The sequence below is a fragment of the Pinus tabuliformis genome, chromosome 5_1, assembly GCF_031772625.1.
Source record: "Pinus tabuliformis cultivar Carrire ecotype Pingquan chromosome 5_1, CPIR1, whole genome shotgun sequence".
Lineage (NCBI taxonomy): Eukaryota > Viridiplantae > Streptophyta > Pinopsida > Pinales > Pinaceae > Pinus > Pinus tabuliformis.
In genome coordinates this window covers 495701801-495725614 of record NC_142305.1, presented here as the reverse complement: position 1 = coordinate 495725614, position 23814 = coordinate 495701801, and the positions used below count along the sequence as shown (strand labels likewise).

Below are 23814 nucleotides of genomic sequence, written 5' to 3'. Positions count from 1 at the left end.
ATTCAATTTATTAGTTAACAACGGTGCTGCTGCTGGACAAGTGATATTCCATGTAAGGCATTTTAAGATCTTGTATTTCTACAGTAACTGTTTTTGCATTAATTATTGTTCATTGGAAGACTAATATTTTTGTCATGCGTATCTGAAAAATGCGACATGATCATTCCAGACACATTTTCACATTAGTCCAGAAGCATGCATGATAAACTTTGGAGGTCTGAGGTAAATACACAAATGCATCTTGTCTTTAATGCTCACGAGTAAGCTCATACATTTAAAGACCTCGATAAAAGGCATTAGAATAAGATATAAGAGAGGAGTGACGTCTTTTAATCTACCCTATTGCAATGGGGGTATACTTGTTTCAATCAAAAAAGAGTTAAACAAGATGCCAAGATGCTTGAGGCCATGAAGTTCCCCCTCGATAACCCCTGGAAGTATGATCGTAAGTATATATTGGCTTAGTTAAAGGGAAACGAGCAGCCAGGGGCAGCATCAACTTCAGAGTTATTACATGTAATGAACAAGACACCTAGGTGCTTTGATTTTTTATGCTTTTTACATAGATTTTAAATAAAAAGAGTAAATCTCTGTTGTATACATTTTCAAAGAGATGCAGTGTATTTGTGTTTTTTTTACACAACTTTTTTAATTACATGAAAGTGAAAGGAGATTTACAATATTGCACTTATTAGATATTAAATAAATTTTCTCATTGAACACACAATATGCATAAACGAGCTTACTGAAGTTCACATGACAGATTCATTCAATTTATTAGTTAACAACGGTGCTGCCGCTGGACAAGTGATATTCCATGTAAGGCATTTTAAGATCTTGTATTTCTACATTAAATGTTTTTGCATTAATTATTAGCACATTCAGTACTTCATGTATGCATCTTGCCAAATGGGTGCTCTAATTCCATTAGAAATTTCAGTTGTATATGAGAATTCAGGCTCTCTTGGGTCGGTATGGGATGCAAATACAAAGAATAATGATGTTGTCTATCAAGTCCAGAATTTGGGGGTTTTGAATGCTCATGTGTAGGACGTGTTCGAGGACTCTACATGCAGCTTGTCTTCTCCTACCAGTGGAGATGCGAGGTTGGAGGGTTTGGATGCCTAGAACAACTTAAGAATTCCAGAGGTCCGAAAATTTTCTCATTGAACACAAAACATGCATAAAGAAGATGATTGTAAAGATCTTGTATTTCTACAGTAACTGATTTTGCATTAATTATTAGCGCATTTAGTACTTCATGCATGCATCTTGCCAAATGGGTGCTCTATTTCCATCAGAAATTTCAGCTGCATATGAGAATCCAGGCTCTTTTGGGTCAGTATGGGATGCAGATACGAAGGATAATGATGTTGTCTATCAAGTCCAGAATTTGGGGGCTTTGAATGCTCACGTGCAGGACGTGTTCGAGGACTCTGCATGCAGCTTGTCTTCTCCTACCAATGGAGATGCGAGGTTGGAGGGTTTGGATGCCTGGAACAACTTAAAAATTCTAGAGGTCCGAAAATTTTCTCATTGAACGCACAATACGCATAAAGAAGATGATTATAAAGATATGCGTGCATCATCTGTGAGCTTACTGAAGTTGACATGACAGATTCATTCAATTTATTAGTTAACAATGGTTTTGCTGCTGGACAAGTGATATTCCATGTAAGGCATTTTAAGATCTTGTATTTCTACAGTAATTGCTTTTGCATTAATTATTATTCATTGGAAGACTAATATTTTTGTCATGTGTATCTGAAAAATGCGACATGATCATTCCAGAGACATTTTCACATTATTCCCAGAAGCATGCATGATAAACTTTGGAGGTCTTCCTAGAAACATGCATGATAAACTTTGGAGATCTGAGGTAAGTACACAAATGCATCTTGTCTTTAATGGTCACGAGTAAGCTCATACATTTGAAGACCTCAATAGAAGGCATTAGAATAAGATATAAGAGAGTAGTGACGTCTTTTAATCTACCCTATTGCAATGGGGGTATACTTGTTTCAATAAAAAAAGAGTTAAACAAGATGCCAAGATGCTTGAGGTCACGAAGTTCCCCTAGATAACGCCTGGAAGTATGATCGTAAGTATATAATGGCTTAGTTAAAGGGAAACAAGTAGCCAGGGGTAGCATAACTTCATAGTTATTGCATGTAATGAACTTGACACCTGGGTGCTTTGATTTTTGATGCTTCTTACATAGATTTTAAATAAAGAGTGTAAATATATGTTGTATTCAAATAGATGCAGTGTATTTGTGTTTTTTTACACAACTTTTTTAATTACATGAAAGTGAAAGGAGATTTACAATATTTCACTTATTAGATATTAAATAAATTTTCTCATTGAACACACAATATGCATAAAGAATATGATTGTAAAGATATGCGTGCATCATCTGTGAGCTTACTGAAGTTCACATGATAGATTCATTCAATTTATTAGTTAACAACGGTGCTGCTGCTGGACAAGTGATATTCCATGTAAGGCATTTTAATATCTTGTATTTCTACAGTAACTGTATTTGCATTAATTGTTAGCGCATTCAGTACTTCATGCATGCATCTTGCCAAATGGGTTCTCTACTTCCATTAGAAATTTCAACTCCATATGATAATTCAGGCTCTCTTCGGTCGGTATGGCATGCAGATACAAAGAATAATGATGTTGTCTATCAAGTCCAGAATTTGGGGGTTTTGAATGCTCACGTGCAGGACGTGTTCAAGGACTCTGCATGCAGCTTGTCTTCTCCTACCAATGGAGATGCGAGGTTTGAGGGTTTGGATGCCTGGAACAACTTAAGAATTTCAGAGGTCCAGAAATTTTCTCATTGAACGCACAATATGCATAAAGAAGATGATTTTAAAGATATTGTATTTCTACAATAACTGTTTTTGCATTAATTATTAGCACATTCAGTACTTCATGCATGCATCTTGCCAAATGGGTTCTCTACTTCCATCAGAAATTTCAGCTGCATATGAGAATTCAGGCTCTCTTGGGTCGGTATGGGATGCAGATACAAAGAATAATGATGTTGTCTATCAAGTCCAGAATTTGGGGGTTTTGAATGCTCACGTGCAGGACGTGTTCGAGGACTCTACATGCAACTTGTCTTCTCCTACCAATGGAGATGCGAGGTTGGAGGGTTTGAGAATTCCAGAGGTCCGGGAATTTTCTCATTGAATGCACAAAATGCATAAATAAGATGATTGTAAAGATATGCGTGCATCATCTGTGAGATTACTGAAGTTCACATGACATATTCATTCAATTTATTAGTTAACAACGATGTTGCTGCTGGAAAAGTGATATTCCATGTAAGGCATTTTAAGATCTTGTATTTCTACAGTAACTGTTTCTACATTAATTATTAATTCATTGGAAGACTAATATTTTTGTCATGTGTATCTGAAAAATGCGACATGATCATTCCAGACACATTTTCACATTATTCCCAGAAGCATGTATGAAAAACTTTGGAGGTTTGAGGTAAGTACACAAATTCATCTTGGCTTTAATGGTCATGAGTAAGCTCATACATTTGAAGACCTTGATAGAAGGCATTAAAATAAGATATAAGAGAGGAGTGATGTCTTTTAATATACCCTATTGCAATGGGGGTATGCTTTTTTCAGTAAAAAAAGAGCTAAACAAGCTGCCAAGATGCTTGAGGCCATGAAATTCTCCCTAGATAACCCCTGGAGGTATGATCGTAAGTTTATAGTGGTTTAACTAAAGGGAAACAAGCAGCCAGGGGCAACATCAACTTCAGAGTTATTCCATATAATGAACAGGACACCTGGGTGCTTTTATTTTTTATGCTTCTTACATAGACTTTAAATAAAAAGAGTAAATCTCTGTGGTATACATTTTCAAATAGGTGCAGTGTATTTGTGTTTTTTTGTACACAACTTTTTTAATTACAAGAAAGTGAAAGGAGATTTACAATATTGCACTTATTAGATATTAAATAAATTTTCTTATTGAACACACAATATGCATAAAGAAGATGATTGTAAAGATATGCGTGCATCATCTGCGAGCTTATCGAAGTTCACATGACAGATTCACTCAATTTATTAGTTAACAACGGTGTTGTTGCTAGACAAGTGATATTCAATGTAAGGCATTTTAAGATCTTGTATTTCTACAGTAACTGTTTTTGCATTAATTATTATTCATTGGAAGACTAATATTTTTGTCATGTATATCTGAAAAAATGCGACCTGATCATTCTAGACACATTTTCACATTATTCCCAGAAGCATGCATGATAAACTTTGGAAGTCTGAGGTAAGTACACAAATGCATCTTGGCTTTAATGGTCACGAGTAAGCTCATACATTTGAAGACCTTGATAGAAGGCATTATAATAAGATGTAAGAGAGTGGCGTCTTTCAATCTTCCCTATTGCAATGGGGGGTATGCTTTTTTCAATCAAAAAAGAGCTAAACAAGCTGCCAAGATCCTTGAGGCCATGAAGTCCCCCGTAGATAACTCCTGGAAGTATGATCATAAGTTTATAATGGTTTAGCTAAAGGGAAACAAGCAGCCAGGGGCAACATAAACTTCAGAGTTATTGCATGTAATGAACATGACGCCTGGGTGCTTTGATTTTTGATGCTTCTTACATAGATTTTAAATAAAAAGAGTAAATCTTTGTTGTATACATTTTCAAAGAGATGCAGTGTATTTGTGTTTTTTTTACACAACCTTTTTTAATTACAAGAAAGTGAAAGGAGATTTACAATATTGCACATATTAGATATTAAATAAAATTTCCCATTGAACACACAATATGCATAAAGAAGATGATTGTAAAGATATGTGTACATCATCTACGAGCTTACTAAAGTTCACATGACATATTCATTCAATTTATGAGCTAACAACGATGCTGTTGCTGGACAAGTGATATTCCATGTAAGGCATTTTAAGATCTTGTATTTCTACAACAACTGTTTTTGCATTAATTATTATTCATTGGAAGAATAATATTTTTGTCATGTGTATCTGAAAAATGCGACATGATCGTTTGAGACACATTTTCACATTATTCCTAGAAGCATACATGATAAACTTTGGAGGTCTGAGGTAAGGACACAAATGCATCTTGGCTTTAATGGTCACGAGTAAGCTCATACATTTGAAGGCCTTGATAGAAGGCATTAGAATAAGATACAAGAGAGGAGTGACGTCTTTTCTAAGTGATTAGATTTAGATATTGTTTGGAAGGGTAATATTTCAGGAAAATCTCAAACAATATTTCCTTGATCCCTCTTGATTCGTAAATATGTATTGTTGTTGCAATAAATTTTCATCATTTGTTGTTGAATGGTGAATAATGAAGCACACTTTCAGAAAAAGTCTAGACTAACATAGCTTTGATTGAATAATTCACAGTTAAATTTACTTTCAGAGGTGAAGGGAATAAAAGTTGGCTGGCATTACTTACAAAGAAAACAATAGAATCTTGGGAAAAAATGATGGTCTTGTTATTAAAGTTGGTTTATCTCTGGTTATTATCCCTGAAATATTCTTGTATATTTTACAGAATGTTTGTTGGAGATACCTCTATTTGAATCGAAAGACCTCTCTTCTTGCAGAATGTATTCGGGGAACATTATCAGCTCTGCAAACTGCATAATTTGGGCCATTCTAAGAGAATCCAAATTCTTGTTCAGCTGCATATGGTTGTCTAATTAATGTTATTAGACTTTGATTCTACAGGTTCATGTAATTTTCAAACATGTAAGCTGAACAATAAGCTATGTTTTGAAAGATTCAACTTTTGCCATGGTGGTGAAGTCATACTAACATATTTACAACAATTCTTTATGGAGTCCAACTTATAAGTGCCAATACCTTTACTCTTTCCTTTAGGCCGTGTCCTTACAAAGGTCTTGAATAAGGAATGTAAACTAGAACAATATTATATGATTTTTTTGTTATTTCCAATTATTTCTCTAATTTCAACACAATTTGATATCGTAGTCTACGGGTTGCTTCAATTAATCTGCGGACATTCATTTATAGACATTGGTAAAGTATCCATTAGTTGATTTTGAAATTTGAAATACACCCATGACACTGGTAATGCCTCCTTCACGATCATAATTTTTTTAAACTACTGGTTGATTTTTATTAGATCTGGATAGTGTCATTGTAACACTGAACTTGAGAGTTGTGAAATAACTTTACATGGCTATAAAAGAGAGAGGAATGGTCTAGAAGCTTCTTTGCAGAGAGTTGGTCAAGAAAAAACAAATTTGGAGGACCACCTTAGCTCACTGAAATAAACATTGAGAAATTCAGATACTGGTGTGGATACGCTGAAACGTTGTCAAGATGAGCTAGAGAGAACAGTTTCATCCCTCGAGTTCACATTGGAGGACAAGCTTACTTAATTATCAGCCTTTTCTGAGATAAATCAGGCTTATGATACTCTGCCTGATCCACAAAAGAGAAAAGTATATGATAATCTGCACCTCATACCCAAGTTTGACATTTCCAGGGTTGCTTTTGGTTATGTATTAGAGACGAATAAGACCTTTCAAGCTCGTACATTCTAGAGAAGGCCAAGGACCACGATCTGTGGTGAAAATTTTCAGGCTGCTTGAATTTACTTTTGTAATCTGCTCCCTATTTATGTATGGTGTGATGCTTGGACCCATGCCCTCTTGTTTAATATATGTTATTATGTATATAGTTCTTTATGATGGGCCGACCTTGTACTTAGTTTTGGTGGGATATTTGTCTAGAGCATTCTTACTGCTATCATAGTAGTCAATATGGTCACTAATCACATGCACATCATTGGATAATGGAGATCATCACAATGCAGCTTGCTGCAAGAATGCTTGGAACATTGAAGAAGCCATCAGATTTTTTGTGCCTCTTTCCATCTGTCCCTTCCCTCAACAATGGCTTACAACATCTATGGTATTTTATACAAAATTTAATGCAAGAACAAGATATCCATGCCTAACAATCAACTTGACTTATCATGACTTTAATCTTTATATAAAAAAACATAGATAGATAGATACATTGATTTTGATTAGAATTGTAACTTGTTTCCAAAATTGATTTTTATACAATATCTATCATATGTTTATTGTAAATATTATCTAGCACCATTCATAAGTTGTTTCCAAAGAAAGTACCTTCATCATTCTCATTTGTGTCCTCATACAGTGATCACAAGCCTATTTCCCAGGTCTTTATATTGTTATTTGTCATGGTAATAAATGTTGATTGAATGATCTTGAACATTGTAAATATATAATTTTGAAACATTGTAATGATGTTTAGAGATTGCATTGATTTTACAAGACACTTCAAGCTACTAGTTCCTTTTCTATTGCCTTACGGCGTGTTCTTTGCAACATATGGTGCAAATGCTAGTAATTAAGATTTGTGAAATGAATACGTTTTTGTTTTCATTTCGCAAACCACTAGCTTTATCACACCGAAACTAAAATCAATATAACCAAATCATCCAACGTGTACATGAAACGAGACACTTTACACTATTTTATTTTAAAATTTATAAACATCCACACATGTCATTTTTATAAAGAATACCAACCATTTAAAATTTGTCACCATGACATGTTTAAAAAAAAAAACCTTATCACTACAATCTTTTTTAAAAGAAATGTGACCTACTTTCCTCTCATGGCAAGAATTAAAGTCCCCAAGTGGAACTTGAACTACCATTTGAAGGTGAAAGATCTCACAAGGATTGCATAGAGGCACTCAACTACCATTTGAAGGTGAAAGATCTCACAAGGATTGCATAGAGGCACTCAACTACCATTTGAAGGTGAAAGATCTCACAAGGATTGCATAGAGGCACTCTTCACAATGCTCAAGGCATAAAAGGGTTATTTTCTCACATTAGGCTTAGAATATTTACCATAAGAATCTTTTATTGAGAACGTTAGCTACAAGGACAATATCATTAAGCCTTTCGTCAATTGAGCATTATAGAGTATTACAATCTTTAGACTCCATCACATCAATATCATGGACCTACAAATTAGTTATGGCCATGGTTTACTAAATTAAGGTTAATCAAACATTTTTTTGAACAAGACAGATCATGATTTACTAAATTAAAGTCAATCAAACTACTCTTGAACAAGTCAAGATTAATCCAACTCATTCCACCACCTCACTTTTCAAAACTTACTTGGAATAAACACATAGCTCCTCAACATTTATTAACGGCTTAGTCTAATTTATATATAGACAAAATAACCCTTTTCACTCGAATTCACCAAAATTCGGTGATACAATTTCAAGCAAGAATGTGGTTTTTTGAATTCTCTCTTCTTATGTTTTATTGTACCTTTGGTAAATTTCCTTTATGATTTATTTATTTATTTATTTTTTTCTAATTTTATATTTTTACTTCCTTTTATTTGAATTCTTTTATATTTTTCCTATTTTTATGGTTTTTTTTTTAATATTTCAATCTAAAGTTCATTTTGATTAAATAATAGATTAATTAAATAAATATCACTCTTCTTATATATTATTTTTTTACTTTGGTTTAATTTGTTTGTATTGGTTTTTAATTTCTATTTCCTTTGTAGGAGTTTTATTGGGATTCTTTAATATGTTCCTATTTTTAAGGCTTTGTAACAACCATTAACCATATTACATAAAAATAACATATATATAACAAATTTTTTTTTATCAATACCCATTAATTCAAACGTTAAACCAAACCTTAACCCATAAATATGAATCTCTAGTATATATTTATCTGCCACGTAAGTGGGTGCAAATCTAAAGCATATCTAGTTAATTAATTATGGCCACAGTGGGCTCTATCATACCGTGAGGGTTCGTGTGATCCTCCACGATGCAAAGGGACCACTGCCAGCGCTGGAATTCATTGTTGGCTATACACGACTTCATACAATTTGATTTCTGGCAGTAATGCAGTTGGTAGCTATCCTACATCATGCTCCGACTGTGACAGGTGGTGTGTGTTTAGTCCGTCGATCCGGTCAGCGCCATTCAACAATGATGAGGGCTCCGGGACTATTCATCTACCCAACACCTTGTTTCCTGCCGGTACACAGCTCATTTGTGTTTCACGGTTAAGGGTTTTGGCTGCTCTATGACCTTTTGCTCCTGGTTTCTCTGCGGGTTCCTTATCTCAACCTCCAAGCCCTATGGATCTATCTGTTCGACTGCCACAGGGAGGTAGTTCCAAACCCTTGCTGCCTACGGACCCAGTTTCTTTCTTAGATCATACTCTGTTTGTATTGAGAGTTATTTCAGTGCTTGGGATTAATGCATTCCTTTGCTGGTTAGGTTGGGCATTCAGTTCTTCAGGTGCTATGAGAAGTGGCGGTCACCCTCCATGGCATGAACCAAGTAAGATTTTAAAGTTGAAAGCCTGTACAGTTGATTATGTTTCCTCCTCCCTTAATATTTTATAACCCTAGAAGGGATGTGCCACACAACTCGATGATCTCCGGGTGCGGCTTACAAAACTTAGGTAAGGGGTTTGTTCCCATATCTCGTAACTGTGTTGCCGGAATGATTCAGGTCCTTCATCCCTCTGCTAATGTTTGCCCATGGTTTTGCAGGTATGCTATTACTTTAATAGAAAGGACATATGGTTACTACGATGGGTTTTCGACGGTTAAGCCTGCTCATAACTCTACAACTGGTACAGGTTGGAACTCATTTTCCTGGCTTCTATTGGTTAATCTGATGTGGTTTAGGGGATTCATGCATTTGAAGAGTGCATAAAATACTGTGTTAATTATGTCGCACTTGAAGTATCTTGTAGCGAATGATATTGCTAGACCGCAGGCTGTAATGCCGGTTTTGAAATGTAATTATTTCCTTCTTTTTAGGTCTGTAACTGCTTGGGAGAGACAGAGAAGGGTCTCTCGATCTTAATTTAACTTTTCGACAAGAACTCTGTTACTTGTTAAGTTATGAAAGCTAGGTTCTATGATATGTTTACACAGTCATATCTATATATATATATATATATATATATATATATATGGTATTTTCCTATTGAGCGAACAATATGTGTTTTCATAGTTTGGTTATATCATATGTTTTTAACTTGAAATTCTTTATTTACATCGATTCTGGTTGTCATACCTCTGCGAGAGGGTTTTACTGTTGAGAATCGTTTTTCCATTTTTCCTTATGATATTGTCGTCTGTATTATAGCAATAATCTCATATATCGATACTTCTTGGTTGAAACTAGAAGCTACCTTAGTTTTTGATATACTTCCGTTGATTTATAAGGGTTTAGTCTATTCTTGTAAGACAACTTCTTTTGCCCTTTTTCAGCTAACAGAGGAGATAGATATGATGATATGAGGAGAGACTTTAGTTAATGTTGACATATGAAAGTATATACATATATTTTCATTGGTCCAGGTTTAATAAATATGAGCTTTCATTATTAGTTTATCCCTTATACTATACCGCATATTTATATGTAAAATCTTGATAGGAAATGTGGAGTATGAGATGTTTCATACTTGTTGTATGTGGACATTTTTTATTACTAATTCATATTTCCTTCTGCATATTACTGTTTGTATTATTGCATCTTTATCACTGAATATGACTGTTTACTAATGCATCTTTGTCAATAGATATGACTGTTTTGCTAATGCATCTTTGTCACTAAATAGAATTGTTTCGCTAATGCGTCTTTATCATTTAATATGACTATTTTGCTAATGCATCTTTATCAATGAATATGATTGTTTTTCTAATGCATATTTATCACTGAATATGATTGTTTAATCATACTCCTGGAAACAAATAATTTCTCACTACGTAACACCATCCTGTAAATACAGACTAGAATACTTATTTGTTCCAAACTTGTAAATGGGTCAACCCAGCTTTGTCTGGAAAGTCTCTCCTCCCAGCCTCGAGCCTGGCGATTACATCTAGGCTCTCCCCCGAGCACTTTCTTTGTTCCACACCTGGATTTTATCCAATTACAACTAGTGCCTTGGGCCTCAGGACTCCACGGTCCAGCCTCAAGTCTTGCACTCAGATGACTGTCAATGAGTAACTTCCCACTGGTTTCTGTATCTCCCAGCTCAAGGATAGTTTCTCTTTTCCCCTTCTTTCCCTTTTCAGGGCAGAGGTGTAATTGTTTCTTTATTAACTGTTTCTTTTAATTAAGACAAACAATTATATTATATTAACATGTCCAAATTCCTAATTAATCATAATTAGGTAATCACTTGTTATCTGGCTTTCCAGCCTTAGTCAATGTCACAATGTAAAATATAGTAAATCATAAAACCAAGTTTAATAACCATAGTAAATCTTTCCTAGAGCCTGGGGTGTTACATCTCCCCCCCATGTGAGGAACACCGTCCCCGGTGTTCTCTTCTCTCCTTTTTTTTTACTTAAGAAAATAACGTCGGATATGCTTCCTGCATAAATCCCTCTTCTTCCCAGGTGGCCTCATCCAGGCCAAAGTGCTTCCACTACACTTTAACTTGGGTGATGGCTCGCTTCCGCAAGGTGGTTTCTCTCCAATCGAGAATACAAAGAGGTTCTGCCAGAAACTCTCCTTCCGGTTTGACTTGAAAATACATAATTCACAGTCATAATTATCTTAAACAAATAAAAATAAACAACATATATTCTTTTAGATCCTTACCTGAATATTTTCCCAATTTATTATATGTTTTGGGTTGTCCACATATTTTTTTAATAATGGAACGTGAAAAACGTTGTGGACCCCAATGCAGCTTGGTAATGCAAGTTTATAGACTACTGGTCCAATTCGTTCCAAGACTTGAGAAGGTCCACAATGCTGGGGTGCTAGCTTAGCACAACCCCTCCATTATAAGGAACTTTTTCAGGGCTTAACCCTCAGATACACATGATCTCCCAGTTGAAATTATTTGTATGTCCTCTTTCTATCTGCATACATTTTCTGCCTATCTTAGGCAACCCTTAGATTTTGTCGAACTTTGTTAACAACTTCCTCCATCTCTGCTAGCATGTCTGGACCTAGTGCTAGCTTATTAACAGGGTTATCCCAGTCCACGGGCACTCTACACTTTCTTCCATATAACACCTCAAAAGGACTCATGCCCAGTGATTCATGATGTCTATTGTTGTATGCAAATTCCATGAGGTGGAGGTAATCCTCCAACTTATGTGGTTATTGCACTAAAAACCCGTGTAACATGTCCTCCAGCACTTGAATCACCCATTCGGTTTGTCCATCCATTTGGGGATGATAAGCTGTACTAAATTGGATCTGGGTGCCCAATCCTAAAAAGAGGGTTTTCCAGAATGTGGATGTAAATTTCACATCCCGGTCTAAAATTACCACCTTGGGTATTCCATGCAGGCAAAAAATTTCCCTCATAAATATGTCTGCAATTTCCACCGTTTTGTATGTGGACTTCACAGGTATGAAGTGTTTGGTTTTACTAATTTATCAACTACAACCATGATTGAATCATGTTTCTTCTTGGTGTGGGGCAGACCAGTGATAAAGTCCAATGATATGGTCTCCCATTTCCATTCCAGAATGGGCAGTGGTTGCAACAAACCAGCAGGATGCTGATGTTCCGCCTTCACTAATTGACACTCCAAACATTTGGACAAGTACTCTGCAATGTCCTTTCTTAATTCGGGCCAAAAATACCCTTTTTTGATGGCTGTTAAAAGTTTCTGGTAACCTGGGTGGCCTGCACATGGTTTCCTATGAAACTCATCCATTATTAATTGTTTAATAGAGCTCTGGTTAGGAATATAAATTCTATTTTTAAAGGTAAGGAGGTTATCAAGATTTATTTCAAAATCTGATTTTTCTCCTTTTAATAGAGCTTCCTTTGTTTGCTGCCAAAGAAAAGTGTATTCGGGGTCCTTGATCGATGCCTCCTTTATAATTTCTGCAATTTTGGAGTGTGCTTGGCTGATCTAAACTTCATAAATACAATGTACCTTCCTACTCAATGCATCAGCCACTTGATTCTCCTTCCCCTTAATGTGTTTCATCTCAAAATCGAACTCACTTAAGAATGCCATCCACTTGGCTTGTCGAGCATTTAGACTTGATTGGTTGAAGAAGTTAGTAAGGTTGTTGTGATCCGTTAGCAGCAAAAATTTCTTCCCCAACAAGTAATGTCGCCACATTTTAAGTGCATGTACTACCACTATTAACTCAAGGTCATAGGCAGAATATCATTGTTCATAATATTTTAATTTCCATGACTCGTAAGCAATAACTTTTCCTTCTTGTGTCAGCACTCCACCAACACCCTCTTTACTTGCATCAGTGCAAACCACAAAAGACTTTTCCAGATATGCTACCTTTAACACGGGTGCAGTGGTAAGTAGGTGTTTTAACTTCTCGAAACTTTGCTGACACTCTGTTTTCCATTGAAATATGTACCCTTCTTTCTGTAACGAGATCATAAGAAAGGCAATTTTTGAAAATCCTTCAATGAACCGACGGTAGTACCCGGCCAAACCCACAAAGGATCTCATATTAGCAACATTCTTTGGGGTGGTCCATTACATGATGGTTTTGATCTTTTCCGGGTCGACTGATATTCCTTTTGTTGGTATAATGTGACCCAAGTATTGGATCTGATCTTTGAAGAAGTCGAATTTGCTAAATTTGGCATATAATTGGTTCTCCCGTAAAATCTGCAAAACAATTCTCAAATGTTCTTTGTGTTCTTCCTGATTCTTTGAGTATATCAAAATATCGTCAATAAAGATTAATACAAACTTATCAAGATAGGGCTGGAAAATACCATGCATCAAACTCATAAAGGTAGCTGGGGCATTTGTAAGGCCAAAAGGCAACACTACGAACTCATAATGACCATAACGGGTTCGGAATGCAGTTTTGTAAATGTCTTCCTCTTTTATCCTTATTTGATGATAACTTGACCTTAAATCGATTTTTGAAAATACTTTGGCTCCCTGCACTTGATCAAATAGATCATCAATACATGGAAATGGATACTTATTCTTAATAGTCATCTTATTTAACTGACGATAATCGATACACAGTCTCAACGTTCCATCCTTCTTCCGTACAAATAGTATGGGGGCTCCCCAAGGGGACACACTAGGGTGAATGTACTTCTTATCCAAAAGCTCCTGAAGTTGCATCTTGAGTTCTGTCAACTCAGGTATGCTCATGCAGTAAGGGGCCTTGGATACTGGGGTTGCCCCCAGAATCAATTTAATGGTGAAATCAATATCCCACTTGGGTGGTAATCCTGGGATGGATTCAAGAAATACATTGGCAAATTCCTGAATGACAAGAATATTATATAAAGAGGTCATTTTATTCTTACTGTTGGTAAATCCCACTTGAACAACATAAATTTGACAGCCCTTTCTAATACATTTTTCTAACTGACTAGCAGTGATAGGGTGTAGCTTTGTATTGGTCTTGATTCCTTGTAATTCCCTTCTTTGTCCTAATTTTGAAAGAAAATTGATAGTTTTCTGTTTGCAATCAACCAAGGACCAACATTTTTCCAACCAGTCCATTTCGATTAAAATATTGTATGAACCCAAAGGAAGAATGTTAAGGTTCACGTGAATGTGCTGTCCCGAGATCACTATGGGACATTGTTCTGTTTTGGTGGCTACCTTTCTTTTAGCCCCTGTGGCTAACTGAACTAGCCATGGTTTTGGGAATTTACAGCTCTGTAGTTGACACTTCTCTACCACTTTAGGACTAACATAACTTAAGCTAGCACCGAGATCAAACAAAACCGAAACAAGTTACTTAGCAACCATACCTTCACATTCAATCATGGTGGGTTGATATTCTGCTTGATGATCATCCAGGGAAACATTAATATGGGGCATGCTCATCGCTATATCTCCGATTATGGATGCTTCCTTCATGTTTTCCAGCTGTTCTGTTCTCGCTTTATGCGGGCAATTTTTGTAATAGTGTGTTTCTTTGCATCCCCAACATTGTAGCGGTGGTTTTGATGGCTGATCATTACTAATTTTACTAGTTCCTTCTGACTGTCTATGTTTTGAATAAGCAGTCTTGGGTTGATTTCTTGTTGGGAATTTATTGAAAGGTATTTGTTATAGATATTTTTTGTTAGCAAATTTTGAATGTTTGTTTGAAACCAGACTTCTTCCTTTCTTGTTCAACCCTCCTTTAGCTCCTTCATTTTTCTGTTTCGTTTGCTGATAACATAGGCATGCCTTTCGTACTGCATCGTCCATTGTTTTGGGGTAGTCAAACTCAAGTTTTTCCTTCATGAAATTGGGTAAGCTACTGATAAAATGCTGGATCTTAGCCTTTTCTTCTTGCATATAAGGCACATAGCGCAACAGGGAAGTAAACCTGGCCACATATTCGTCCATGGTTAAGGTTCCCAACCTTAACTCATGGAATTCCTTAGATTTTTTGTCATAGTAACATTCAGTTAAATATTTGTATTTAAAATGCTTTTGGAATTCATTCCAAGTAACCTGCTCCTCATCAATCTTTCTAACTGATTTAATCTCTTCCCACCAAAGAGTATCCTTTCCTCTTAGCTGATACACTGCCAATCAGGCTTTCAATTTATCCGTGTATTCGTAAATTTGAAAATATTTTCTCATATCAATGAGCCAAGCTTCCACTGCCTCCTCAGATTCACCTTCAAAAAGTGAGGGTTTAATATTTTTAAATTCTCCCTGTAATTCAGATTTCTATTTCTTTGTCTTGCGCTAGTCGGAAACATTGTCTGAGCACCCTTCTTCATCTTCTCCATGTTTTTTGGCTGATTCTGCATTTTCCTCTCCGTGCTAAGCTGTTGGGGTCTTCTCTCTATCTTCAGCACTAGGGTCTGGGTGTCATTGGTTCTGCCGATTGGACAGACTTCTTAGGATCTTCTCCTATTCTAGGCGGAGTCTTTCATTGTCAGTTCTTAAATTGGTCATCTCTGCACGAAGTTGTTGCACGATTTCAAGTAAGACTGCATTAGCTTGACGAGACTCTTTGCCCAGCTGAATCCAAATATCAGGATTAGCATTCACATAGTTTGTTCCAGGAGAATTGGGTGGTCCTGGGCTCCTCTGTATCTTGCCCCTTTTTGTATGGAGGTGATCTCTTTCTCTATTTGTGTTCACATACTGATTCACTAAGTTAAATTACAGAAATCATCTTCATTGGTTATATGTATATAATTCCCCCAAGAGTCTCAGTTTTCAAACTTGAGGCTCTGACACCATTTGTAGCAACCATTAACCATATTACATAAAAATAACATATAAAAAAAAAAATATCAATACCCATTAATTCAAATGTTAAACCAAACCTTAACCCATAAATATGAATCTATGGTATATATTTATCTGCCACATAAGTGGGTGCAAATCAAAGGCATATCTAGTTAATTAATTCTGGCATTACTGCCACAGTGAGCTCTGCCATACTGTGAGGGTTCGTGTGATCATCCACGAGGCAAAGGAACTGCTGCCACCCCTGGAATTCATTGTTGGTTGTACATGACTTCATATGATTTGATTCATGGCGGTAATGCGGTTGGCAACTGTCCTACATCATGCTCCGACTGCAACAGGTGGTGTGCGTCTAGTCCGTCAATCCGGTCAGCGCCATTCGATAATGATAAGGGCTTCGGGAGTGTCCATCTACCCAACACCCTGTTTCCCACCGGTACACAACTCATTTGTGTTTCACGGTTGATGGTTTTGGCTGCTCTGCGACCTTTTTCTCTTGGTTTCTCTGCGGGTTCCTTATCTCGACTTCCAAGCCCTATGGCTTCGTCTTTTCCACTATCGTGGGGAGGTAGTTCTAAACCCTTGCTGCCTGCGAACCCAGTTTCTTGCTTATATCATACTCTGTTTGTATTGAGAGCTGTTTTGGTGCTTGGGATTAATGCATTCCTTTGCTGGTCAAGTTGGGCATTCAGTTCTTCAGGTGCTATGAGAAGTGGCAGTCATCCTCCATGGCATGAACCAGGTAAGATTTTAGAGTTGAAAGCCTCTACAGTTGATTATGTTTCCTCCTCCCTTAAGATTTTCTAACCCTAGAAGGGATGTGCCACGCAACTGGACGATCCCCGGGTGCGGCTTACAAAACTTAGGTAAGGGGTTTGTTCCCATATCTTGTAACTGGGTTGCCAGAATGATTCAGGTCCTTCGTCCCTCTGCTAATGTTTTCCCATGGCTTTGCAGATATGTCGTTACTTTAATAGAAAGGCTGTGTGGATACTACGATGGGTTTTTGATGGTTAAGCCTGCTCACAACTCTGCAACTGGTACAGGTCGAAACTCATTTTCCTGGCTTCTATTGGTTAATTAATGCGGTTTAGGGGATTCATGCATTTTCAAAGTGCATAAAATATTGTGTTAATTATGTCGCACTTGAAGTATTTTGTAGCGAATGATATTACTAGACCGTAGGCTGTAACGTCGGTTTTGGAATGTAACTATTTCCTTCTTTTTAGGTTTGTAACTACTTGGGAGAGACAGAGAAGGGTCTCTCGATCTTAATTTAACTTTTCGACAAGAACTCTGTTACTTATTAAGTTATGAACCCTGGGTTCTATGATATGTTTACACAGTCATATATATATATATATATAGTTAAATATCTATTTATGGTATTTTCCTATTGAGCGAACAGTGTGTGTTTTCATAGTTTGGTTATATCGTATGTTTTTAACTTGAAATTCTTTATTTACATCGATTTTGGTTGTCATACCTTTGCGAGAGGGTTTTACCGTTGAGAATCGTTTTTCCCTTTTTCCTTATGATATTGTCATTTGTATTATAGCAGTAATCTCATATATCGATACTTCTTGGTTGAAACCAGAAGCTACCTTAGTTTTTGATATACTTTCGTCGATTTCTGAGGGTTTAGTCTATTCTTGTAAGACGGCTTCTTTCGCCCCACTTTAGCTAACAGAGGAGATAGATATGTTGACATGAGGACAAAATTTAGTTAATGTTGACATATGAAAGAATATACATATATTTTGTTTGGTCCAGGTTTAATAAATATGAACTTTCATTATCGATTTATCCCTTATACTATACTGCATTAATGTTGAAACATGAAAGAATATGCGTATATTTTGATTGGTCCAGGTTTAATAAATATGAACTTTCATTATCGATTTATCCCTTATACTATACCGCATATTTATATGTAAAATCTTGATAGGAAATGTGGAGTACGAGACGTTACATACTTGTTGTAAGTGGATATTTCTGATTACTAATTCGTATTTCCTTCTGCATATTATTGTTTGTATTATTGCAGCTTTATCAACGTTTCATACTTGCTGTATGTGGACATTTCTAATTACTAATTCATATTTCCTTCTGCATATTATTGTTTGTATTTTTGCATTTTTATCACTGAATATGACTGTTTACTAATGCATCTTTGTCAATATATATGACTGTTTTGCTAATGCAACTTTGTCACTGAATAGAACTGTTTCGCTAATGCATCTTTATCATTTAATATGACTATTTTTCTAATGTATCTTTATCAATGATCTCGATGCTTTTAGATAACATACCAGATAAAAACAAATTTAGCATTTTAAAAGCGATCTGGCTTCGCTAAGGCCCTCAGATCACCATTCGATCTCTCATCAATCTATAAATATTGTATACCAAAGCGCAAACACTAAACAAACTCTTATGCACTTCTGTATAGACTTGTATTTTTGTAGGTTTTAACCCCGTACAGAAATTAATTGCATATGAATTCTAAAAATAGAAAATAAACAATAGCGAGAGCATAACACATAAAACAAATATACACAAAGATTTTCCCTTGGATCCAAAAATCGGGACTACCAGATTGATTTTTCATTATGTTCCTTTCAAGGTTACAATACATATATATACATGCTGAAGCATCCCATACCATGGACTGAAAACCATGGCGCCCAAAACTTTTACGAAAACCATGCACAAAACCATGGGTGCAAAAAAAAAATTCCCTGGAAGGGGGCTAGTCATGGAAAGAATATAACACAACCCAACAATTTTTTCCCTTCATTTATTGAAAGGAGTTGTGTCTTTTGGAGTATCGGGTTATGGTTCTTGGGAGTGGTAGCGATCAAAATTATTTATGCATGTTGTGGGAAGAATCCAAACCTTAAACCTACCTTCCTTGTTGCCTGATTGCTTTGACCAAATACCTGAGAACTACCTGTCTTCTTTGAACTAAAAGACAAGCATATACATTTTCTCTCTTGATTCGCAAACCCAATGTGGTCAAGCAGAGCAAACCCAATGGTGAGCAAAGATAATGTAGTTACCACAGAAGAATGAAGAATTAGTATGTAGTTACTAGTGACAACTCATATGAAAATTTGACGATGTTTATATTTTGATGAATACTATTTCATACTTGCTACTGAACAAATTGGATTAAATCATAATACATAGACAAATAACTTGAGTTCCTTATTCTTCAAAAACCCTAATGTTAACTCTCTCTTATTGATAATTTTTATACAACTGACATCCACTTCAATGCGAGGCTCTTGGGATTGGGGTAGAACACAACTTTTGTTTATTTCTTTATGTTATGTAACTCCTGCCATTAAAACTCTATTTTGTTCTCTGCCATATTCTCTATTCCTCTTCCTTGTGTCCCTCTGCATCGATCCTATTGAACCATTGAAGGAAACAATGTCCTGGTCATTGTATTACTCCTCTACGTTGATTATGGTCATGACCTAATGCGTTTTGTGCAAGGTTGTGCATTGGTAACTCCTATGTTTGGTGCATTTCATGGTGAATGTTGTGCATTGAAGACCATGTAATGATATATGTTGTACATTGGAGACCATGTAATGGCATATGATGCATATGGTTGGTGTGTTTGCTGCATTTTTTGTATGTTTGGAGCATAGTTTTTTGAAGGCTGATTACATAGAGCTAGAGTTGTTGTATGCTATGCATTGGAATGGTATGCTTTTTTATTATATGTTGCATCAATGAAATATGAATGCTATGTTTGATTATGCTACATTGAAACCTGATCTTAATGCAAACCATGAGCGTTATACATTGAGAGTTGTGTGCTGAATGTTGTGTGTTACTAGTTACGAATAAAGTATCGAAAATAAGTGATTGATTGTCAGCTTAAGAATTGATACATATTTCTAAGTAGACATAAGCTACTGTAGATGCGGGTTTGGATCTCGATCTTCTACTTCATTGACTTGTTTTAGTAATTAATTCATTATTGAGAAAAAAATTCAAAACAAAAAGACTTTGATATACCAATTCAACATTTAACTATATTAAAATTATCCACCATATAAAAGGTAATTAGCATATGTCGCTTTCAATCTAACCAAAACAAAATGCATATTTACAGTCATTAAATTAACAATTAATTGTTGAATTTAATTTATATTTAATGATTTCATTTTTTATTGACTTTGATCATTTTAATAATTAGGTTGCATCGAATTCTTGAGCATCCGTAAGCCCTACACATCACACTTTTCATCATAATCTGATGAAATTAATTATTTTACTTTTAAGCTAATGGGTGGAAGATAAAGCTAATCCATTTATGTTTAAGTAGTAGGAAAAATAGTACATGATATTTAAAAAGTTTTATTATTTATGGTTGTTATGACTAGGTCAATAAACTTTCGGATAAGCTGCTTGTGGTCGTTTGAAATCAACACCCTCACGGTCCCACTCTAAGTCAGGTGTCAGGGACTCTCACCTCACACATTTCATGTCTTTCTCCAAAACTTGACCTCTGACTAGTGACCCACTAGAGGGGTCAGAGATCAACTCTCTTTTTCATTATCCTCTTGCATTTCACTCCAAAGAAAAATAATTGGGGTAGTTAAATAAGATTAAACTGACTTATTAATGATAAAAAATAAAATTGATTGGATTTAGGTAACATGATCAACAAGATTCAATTTTAACAAATATTTGAAGACATAATTTGATGATGTAATTTTTTATAAATTACTGCACGAAAATGGAGAAAAAGTCTTTTATGTATCAAAGACAAACAAGCGATTAAAAAGGGCATACAAAGACAATCACCCTTTCTCTAATGAATGCAGGCGATGCGAGGTCATCCAGAAAGTGCTTCTTATGCGCTTGTACAATCTTCCTCTGAAGTTTATCGTACGAAATATTGTACGTGTCTGCCACTATCACCCTTTCTCTAATGAATGTAGGCATTGTGAGGTCATCCAGAAAGTGCTTCTTATGCGCTTGTACAATCTTCCTCTGAAGTTCATCATATGAAAGATTGTACGTGTCCATAACCAGATCATCATCAAGAGGAACAACTTCCTCTTCCTCGCCTGCAACTAAATCTGTTGCTAAATATGGTGGAGACTTAATGGTGACCTGTTGTGTACTCGGCATCAGGTCGACATTCTGATTATTTGGCTCCAGTTCCTCCTCCATGTCTACAATCTCAATTAATTCTTCAATCTTCTGAGCAAGCTCCTTGTCCTGTATATGTCCGCTCTCCTCCTCTGTTGGTGGTCAGTTTTGTTCTTGCTCTTCATCTTTCTTCTACACTGTTTTACACCTCGCCTCTCTTCTTCTTCCTTCTTCTACTTCTCTTCTTGTTCTTGTTCTGCTTTTCTTCCTCCAATCTCCTCCGCATTTCCCTTTGTTGAAACTTTGATGGCTCTTTCACCCAACCTTTAACAATGTCTTTCGTGCTCAAATAGTTGTTGGTGGCATAGAAGTATGAATCCATGAGTGCTTCTGGCTTGGGAAAATGGTACATAAGATGATAATCTTCTGCTAGAAAAGTAGCAAGCTTCTATCTATTGGCACTGTACAAAGTCATAGTTTTCACATCAATATGTGAAACAATCCAGTTGATGACATTTTCACATGGGAAGGCTGGATATTTGCATGCAACCCTGTGTAATCCTAACTATTGAACATTGACATATACCTGTCGGTCCTCTAGATATGATTTGAAGCCCTTTGTCGAAAAAGATTCATTCACTTTTTGCTATGTAAGATCTGATTCCTTTTCCACAAACAGTTGAGTGTCTAAATACACTGGTAAGTTAATTAGCATGCTCTCAACTGCTTCCCCATACTTCTTTCTTTGGTATCTTTTGAAGCAGCTCTCTTGGGTGCCATGGTAACAATGACTGCTGAAGAGAAGTGCTCAACAATTGTTGTACCCGCTAGAGGGAAAAGGCACTCATGGCAAGAAAACATTAGCTTTTGCAAATCAACTTTCAAAGCTAGATCAGGTAGCAAACACATATACTGATGAGAATGATTGCACAATTTTCATGATCAAGTGAGGGAGACTGGCTGAGGGAACTGCGCATTATGCAGTCCCAGCAGCCAAGGGTGAATCCTGAGGCTTGAGACTGTGCAATGCGCAGTTCATCCTAGGAAATGACTGGATACCCTTCTTGCATAGATTATCCCATGTGAGGTTTTTATTCTGCCATACCAACCAATTAAACAGAGTGATTTTGTGAGGAATATGAAGTTTCCATACCTTATGGTACCAGTTTGGCTACAGTCCTCAGGAAGGGCAGATAAGGTGTTTATATATATCCACAACCACAACTCCTTTTGAGTTAAGTGCACCCGCCCAAGTAATGTGATCCTCCTCCCCCCCGTTGCACAGTCCCGCCTGTCTGAGTGTGAAAATGAATGTTTCCCATTCCAAAATCAGATCATCAGGTATGCCAAAATCCTCATCCCATCTCCACATAGGTGTGTTATCATTCCACAATAATATGATTCAGATAGAATATGTCATGTGCGTGCAGACTGTGTAGGAGATGTTCCAATAACTGTTGTGTGCCAACGACATCCTTAATCAAATATGTACCAATAATGATCTGTGAGCCACTGCCGAATTTCCAACAAAGTCTCCGAAGAAAAATTCCCTTCACCTTTTGAAAACTCCTCCAAATATATGATCCACTTACCTTCCCAAGTGTGCTCATCCTACTCCATGCCACAAGGTCCCTCCTGTTCAAATATTTTGTAAATATGATGTCTTGCCATAGATCTTCCATGTGTAGACCTCACCAAAGGGACTTCAAGAGGAGTGCCCATCCGAATACCTTAGTATCCAAAATTCCCCATCCACCCACTTCCCTCAGAATTGTTAGATTATCCAATTTTGTAAGGTGATATTTGCCTTTAGTATTTCAACCTGCCCGATGAAGTGCGCCAAAATAGATTTTATTTTATGGATGATGGTTGCAGGAAGACTGAATAGGTGTGCCCAATACATTCCCATCTGTAGAAGTACTTCTTGTACAAGAATGAATCTTCCCCCAAGTGACAACCATCTGTGAGTCCAGGCATTTACCCTCTTTTTAAATTTATCTAAAATCCAGTACCAGTCTTCATTCCTGTAATTTACTGGCTTTAAATTACATCCCAGATATGTGAGTCCCTCCAACAATGGTTTACAGTTGTAATTGAACATGTTGGAAATGTCGGTGATATCCCTCATATCCCTTGCAGAGTATAGGATGTATGACTTACAATCATTTGCCATCAATCTTGTAGCAGACCTGAATCAAGCCAATATGTTGTGAAAGTTTCTCCATAAGACCCTGGACAACACACCAAATACCAATATATCATCTACAAATAGATTGTGAGAAACCAATATACCTGAGCATATATGGACTCCCTTAAATAGACCTTCTACAGTAGCCACTCTAATCTTGTTGCTTAAACAAACCATTACCATTATGAATAAAAGTGGTGATAGAGAGAATCCTTGGCGGAGTCCCCACCCATC

General features: G+C 36.3%; 1 long non-coding RNA gene across 1 annotated transcript; it reads left to right on the top strand.

Annotated features, from left to right (window-relative positions):
• The first annotated feature begins 8871 nt into the window (after positions 1 to 8871).
• On the top strand, positions 8872 to 10011 carry LOC149165660 (uncharacterized). The gene is made up of 3 exons (XR_016260342.1): positions 8872 to 9243; positions 9355 to 9541; positions 9633 to 10011. It is a non-coding gene; the product is annotated as an uncharacterized LOC149165660 (long non-coding RNA).
• Positions 10012 to 23814: the final 13803 nt, after the last annotated feature.